This window comes from Echinops telfairi, unplaced genomic scaffold, assembly GCF_000313985.2.
Source record: "Echinops telfairi isolate 266 unplaced genomic scaffold, ASM31398v2 ScPeMD7_9;HRSCAF=40, whole genome shotgun sequence".
In the NCBI taxonomy this organism is placed as follows: domain Eukaryota; kingdom Metazoa; phylum Chordata; class Mammalia; order Afrosoricida; family Tenrecidae; genus Echinops; species Echinops telfairi.
The window spans coordinates 20,390,508-20,396,538 of NW_022103906.1; positions in this window are offsets into that span (position 1 = coordinate 20,390,508).

Consider the following 6,031-nt stretch of genomic DNA (forward strand, 5'->3'; position numbering starts at 1 on the left):
AAAGTTGTTGGAGCCTGGCTATCAAAAGATATAGCATCTGGGGTCTTAAAGGCTTGAAGATAAACAAGCAGCCATCTAGCTGAGAAGCAACAAAGTCCACATGGAAGAAGCACACCAGCCTGTATGATCATGAGGTGCAAACAGAATCAGGTATCAGGCATCAAAGACCCAGAACAAAAAATCATATCAATGCGAATGAGGGGGATTGTGGAGTAGAGACCCAAAGCCTATCTGTAGACAATTGGAAGGGGCACAAGGAAAAGACAAACCAGTCTGGGTGCAGTATAGCATTGATGAAACATACAATGAATCAGATCCGGCTGCTTTCAAAGCCCCTGTTGCTTCCTATTCTATTTGAGTAACTCAATAGAAATTATGATACACATTTTAAGGAAAAAATTAAGACGTAAAATGTTTCCTCTAGTTCTTTAATGCTTCTCCCACCCACCACCCACCCTTATGACCCCAATTCTACCTTACAAATCCAGCTGGACCAAAGGATGTACACTGGTACAGGTAAGAGCTGGAAACACAGGGAATCCGGGACAGATAAACCCCTCAGGACCAATGATGAGAGTAGCCATATCAGGAGGGGAAGGGGAAGGTGGGGGAAGAAAGGAACCGATCACAATGATCTACATATAACCCCCTCCCAGGAGGATCGACAACAGAAATGTGGGTGAAGGGAGACATCGGACAGTGTAAGACATGAAAAAGGACAATAATAATTTATAAATGATCAAGGGTTCATGAGGGAGGGAGGATGGGGAAGGGAAGGAATAAATGAGGAGCTAATACCAAGAACTCAAGTAGACAAAAAATGTTTTGAAAATGATGATGGCAACAAATGTACAAATGTGCCTGACACAATGGATGTGTGTCTAGATTGTGATAAGAGCTGTAAGAGCCCCCGATAAAAATATTTTTTAATAAAAATGTCTTTTAATAAACTAATTTTATCTTTAATAAAAGAGTCTACTGCATCCTATGCTGTCTGTCGGGTACCAAAGACAGTTTGGACTGCTCGTTGTCAATTTACTTATATTTTCCTCCTTGACATGATCAATCAGGAATTTAAAACCTAAATTCTTTCCTTCAAATGATGGGAACAGAGCCCAACATACTAAAACAGTAGCAAAACAAACAAAACACCTCAAAACCCCAACCGTGGAATCGATTCTGACTCAGCATTAAATAAATGAAGAAACAAGTGAACATTTTATGTCTTAATTTTTTCCTTAAAATGTGTATCATAATTTCTATTGAGTTACACAAATAGAATAGGAAGCAACTGGGGCTTTGAAAGCAGCCGGATCTGATTCAAAAATCAACCTCTTCTGCTGACCTGCTATGATCTGGCCAATTTCCTAATCCTCCCAAACATCCATTGCCTCGTTTTTCACTGCGAGTATGGCTAACCACAGTGCCTATGACATAGGGCAGTATAGTGCCAGGCTGGTGTTGAGAGTTAAAGCCAGGATTACTGTTATGAGGAGGATGGGGTCGGAGTCCCTCATTGCCACAGAGGCAAGAGCTCCACTGCAGGATGCATCATGCTCCTGAAAGAACACAGCGAACCGAGTAAGAACAACCCTGCAAACCCAGTGTGTGTCGTGCCCCCAATCTGCGTCCCACGGTACAACTCGGGGGAGAATGAAAAGGCTGATTCCTGTCACGCCACTTCCATCCCAGCTGCCATCAATCCGTGTGGGCCAAGCTCGCTAGCTTGGCGTCTGGACTGCGGCTGCTTTCCACTGCCCCGGGACTGTAATTCGTGCTAGCCACGGGCCAAGGCTCTGCCGAGCAGCTCAGGTTCAGCCCTTCTCGCCATTATGCCATTATTTGAACTTGGAGCGGGGTGGGGAGCGTGGGCCCTATTTGTCAAGGACAAAGAGGAAGGAGGTAACCTGCTTTCACCAAGAAAGCGGGTGCAACACGGACTTGCTTTCCTCCTGCAGCCAGAGTTTCAAAAGGGACATCTGCCCTGAAAGAGACTCTCAGAATCAGTCACCGGGGTTTCTGCAGGATACCTTGATTTTTGACAAAAAGTTGTTTTGCTCCTCGGTTCCATATTTGCTGCTCAGTGCCAGGCTTGGCTGGGCATGCAGACGTGAGGAAGGTAAACGGTGTAACTCCTAAGCAAATATCTATCCGAAAGAAAGCCGGGATGTGGAAGAACGGTATCCTAAGGCAGAATGGAAGGCTGTGGGAGAGGAGGGAGCGCAGTTCAGAGGAGAGAAAGGAGGAGGTGTCTGGGCCATCCTTGAAGGAGTGGGCAAGGGCAGCCTGGAGCTCTGAGCAGACAAGGGCCGGAGCACATGGAAGCTCCTTCTGCTTGAGGCATGGGCGGGCTTGGGGCGGCTCCTGGGAGGAATGGCAGCATACACCATGGAGAGCCAAGGATGCTACTTTAGAGCAAGGGCTAAGGCACTGCCTAATGTTGTGGAGAGAGCGCTCTGGCAGCAGGGAATGGGCCGGCCTGCGCTGTGGGGCGAATTGAAGTAGAGTCATTTGGGAGAGTGATCTGCGGATCCCAGCTCTTTCATGTCAGGGATGTTGTGGAGCAGAGATCACAGCTTCTTTCAGGGGTCCTGCGGAACCACCCTGAATTCCAGTTGCTAATGTTAACATCAACAGAAAGTAAATGTTTAGAAAATAATGATGGCAACATATGTACAACCATGCTTGATACAATTGATGTATGGGTTGTTGTAAGAGCTGTAAAAGTCCCTAATAAAACGATCTTTTAAATAAATAAATGAAATGCCCCCTCTTTCTTTCTTGAAGTATGGCCTAAACCAAGCACCTATGTTACAGGCTGGAGGCTTTGCTAAGCAACAATCCCTTCAACAATCCCTTTGCCAACGGATTTCCCAGGCTCATTTTTATGAGGTAAAGAAGAGCAATTCAAGAGAGAGCAGCCAGAGCCTGGCAACAGGGCGACTTCGGCCAGCCCGCGTCCACAGCCTGCCAGGAGCGGGACTCACACACATGGAGACTTCCTGGGCTCTCTCGGGCTCAGATCTGTCCACAGAAACCAGCTAGAGAAGGTGGTTTCTTCATGGAAACCAGCCAGAAGGTGGTGAGGTAAAGGCTGAAGTTTGCAAGTATGGTTTGTAAGGGAAGACAAATTGCTATAGTATTCCGCTGCTGTTCAACCTGGACTGGGTCGTGACAGCTGTTTAGGTCTTTCAATAGCGCACTGGTGGCTGAGTGGGTTAAGCGTTGGCTTGCTAATCCTGTATTTTCAGGACAAGGAGGATATATCGCTGCGGTACAGTAGTTTGACCACTAGAGGATGGTCTTGTCATTTTGAGAACTGAAATAGGGAGTTTTGCCTTTCAGAAATCAACGTTAGAGGTGCTTTTTAAGGTACAAAAAAAGTCTTTAGCACATCCTGGCGCACCAAACCTTGAGGACGATATCCCTGCCAAGAGCCGCCGATGCACAGAGAGGACCATATGGCCGACCCCACTAGGAGACACGACATCCCTCCAGGGGACAACACTGGAGATACTGTGCGGGAATCAAGCCCGATCTGACCCCACCACACTGAGGCAAAACACGAAGGCGCACAACAGAACTGCAAGGGGAGTAGAGCGAGGAAGTCCTGAGGGAATACCAAAAATAGACTTTGGGGCCAGGGCGTGGCACCCCATCAAATTCAACACTCCTAAAGGTCTAGAAACAGACCTTGAACTATTTACAGGTTTTCTTTTTGTCATTGGTTTTGTTGTTGTTGTTGTTGTTTTGTTTGTCTTGTTTTTTGTGCATACTGTTATCTCTGCAGGTCTATCTAGATAAGATAGGCAGGATAAACAATCTTGAGGAGAAAACAACGGGACCAATAACGGGACCAACGGTTCCGGTTCCGGGGGAACATGGGAGAGGGGGAGGTAGGGGAAAGGAAGTGGGTGTTAACAAACCCAGGGACAAGGAAACAACAAGTGATCCAAAATCGGTGGTGAGGAGGATGTAGGAGGCCTGGTAGGGCTTGATCAAGGGCAACGTAACTGAGAGGAATTACTGAAACCCAAAGGTTGAACATGATAGTGTGACAAGAGGTAAGTAAAAGGAAATAGAGGAAAGAACTAGGAGACATAGGGCATTTATAAAGGTCTAAATACAGGCATGTATATATGTAAATATATTTATATAGGATGGTGGGGAAACAGATCTATGTGCATATATTAATAGGTTTAGTATTAAAGTAGCAGATGGACATTGGGCCTCCTTTTTCTCCAGCGGTGAAGCTGGCGGGTGTGACATGCTGACTTTGCATTTAGCTGCCCAATACCGTACTCACTGTAATCATAGATGATGTTGAAAAATTAATTTAGCTGCTTCAAATCAAGGCTTTTCTGTTCCGTGTTTCCTAAAACTGTACTCAGCTCTTCATGCAGAATCCTATTCATAAGTGACTGATGTATTAATTAGCTACTTTGGTTTGAATGGAATCTTGGCCTCTGATTCCAACAGCCCACTGAGCCTCACAGGTTTTTTTTTGCCCAGAGATCAGGTCCTCTGATTTCTCAGTTTGGGGTTTGCAATTAGCTAATTGGTACTTGAATTATTTGAATTAAGTTGTTCTCATGTAGTCCATCTAATTGAACTTTTAACTGCTTCTTTTTAGCCACCAACTTGAAGTAAAACAATGAATTCACTGTAAAATGGGCCTGATCCATGGTTCTCGGTTGGTCTAGATGTTTCCCCCATCAGCAAGCCTGAGCAGCAGGATCTATTCAGCTCCAAGAGCACTTACTGCCCTAAGGGAAAGTCTAGCAGTTAGATTTAGGAGAAGAAAGTATACATTTATTGCAAATCTCAGTCCTTTTTAGAAGATGATAAGCAAGTTGATAGCTTGTGCTAACCTTTTATGTAAAAATAAGACGAAGGGTTGTAAAGAAACCCACAGGGGCAGTTCTACCCCGTTCTCTAGTGTCGCTATGAGTTGGCATCGGCTCGATGGCAGTGAGGGAGATTCTTGATTCTGTGTGTAGAGAAAAAGATTAAAATCCAGAAAGCTCTTTGTCCCAAGGTCTTCCGGTAAGTAACTTGTGGAAGCCAATTGTGAATAGCAGGAGTTTGCCTTGAAGTCCAGGGTCCTCTGGAGACTCATGCCACGTGGACTTGTGATGGAGAGCACGCTGTCACGGCAACCTCGATCCCCTGGGAGCTGCCTGAGTGGATAAGGGGGAAGGCCACAGAGGTGCGCAGTACTGCGCTGTAGACAATGACTGCCCTTAGACTTCAGGAGGCTCCATGCTGGTGAATCTTAACCACCAGATAGCAGGGAAAAACAATGTCTAAAGTTGTTTTAAATGGCCTCCCATTTAAAAGAAAGTTTTAATTGTCTTTCTCTTGAGAGGAAAAGGAAATATAGAAAACTTCATCAATTCAAATGACAGCATTGGATAAAGAAAAACAAGAAGCGCTGACATCACAGGGTGAACAGAAAGGCCGAAACAAGATGGTAGCAAAAAGTACAAATGTATTACTAATGACAATACATGTGGAGAGACTTAACTTACCCATTAAAACACCAACGCTTTTCAAACTGGATAAAAAGAACAAAATCCATCTTGATGCTCTTTGCAAGGGGTTACTACAGCACACAGGTTATACACACATAATGAAAGCAACATACACTATTTACCAGAAAAATAGATTCCCCATGTGGTGCAAATAGTTAAGTGCAGAAGGACTAGCTGATAGGCTGCTCGTTCATTCTCACCATGGGGCCTCAGCAAACAGGCCTGGTGGTCTCCTTCTGAAAGGTCGCAGCATTGAAAACCAGACGGAGCAGTTCCATCATGCACACAAGGGGTTTTCCTGAATCAGAATCAGCTCAATAGCGGCAAAGAACAACAACGATGAGTAAAAATCCCAATCCTAGCGGATCACCCTCGACGAGATGGATCGACACAGTGACTGCAACGGTGGGCTCAAATATAAGGACCACTCTGAAGATGGCGCAGGCCCAGCCGATGTTTCCTTCTGCTGTCCTTGGGTCATTATGAACCGGAATGGA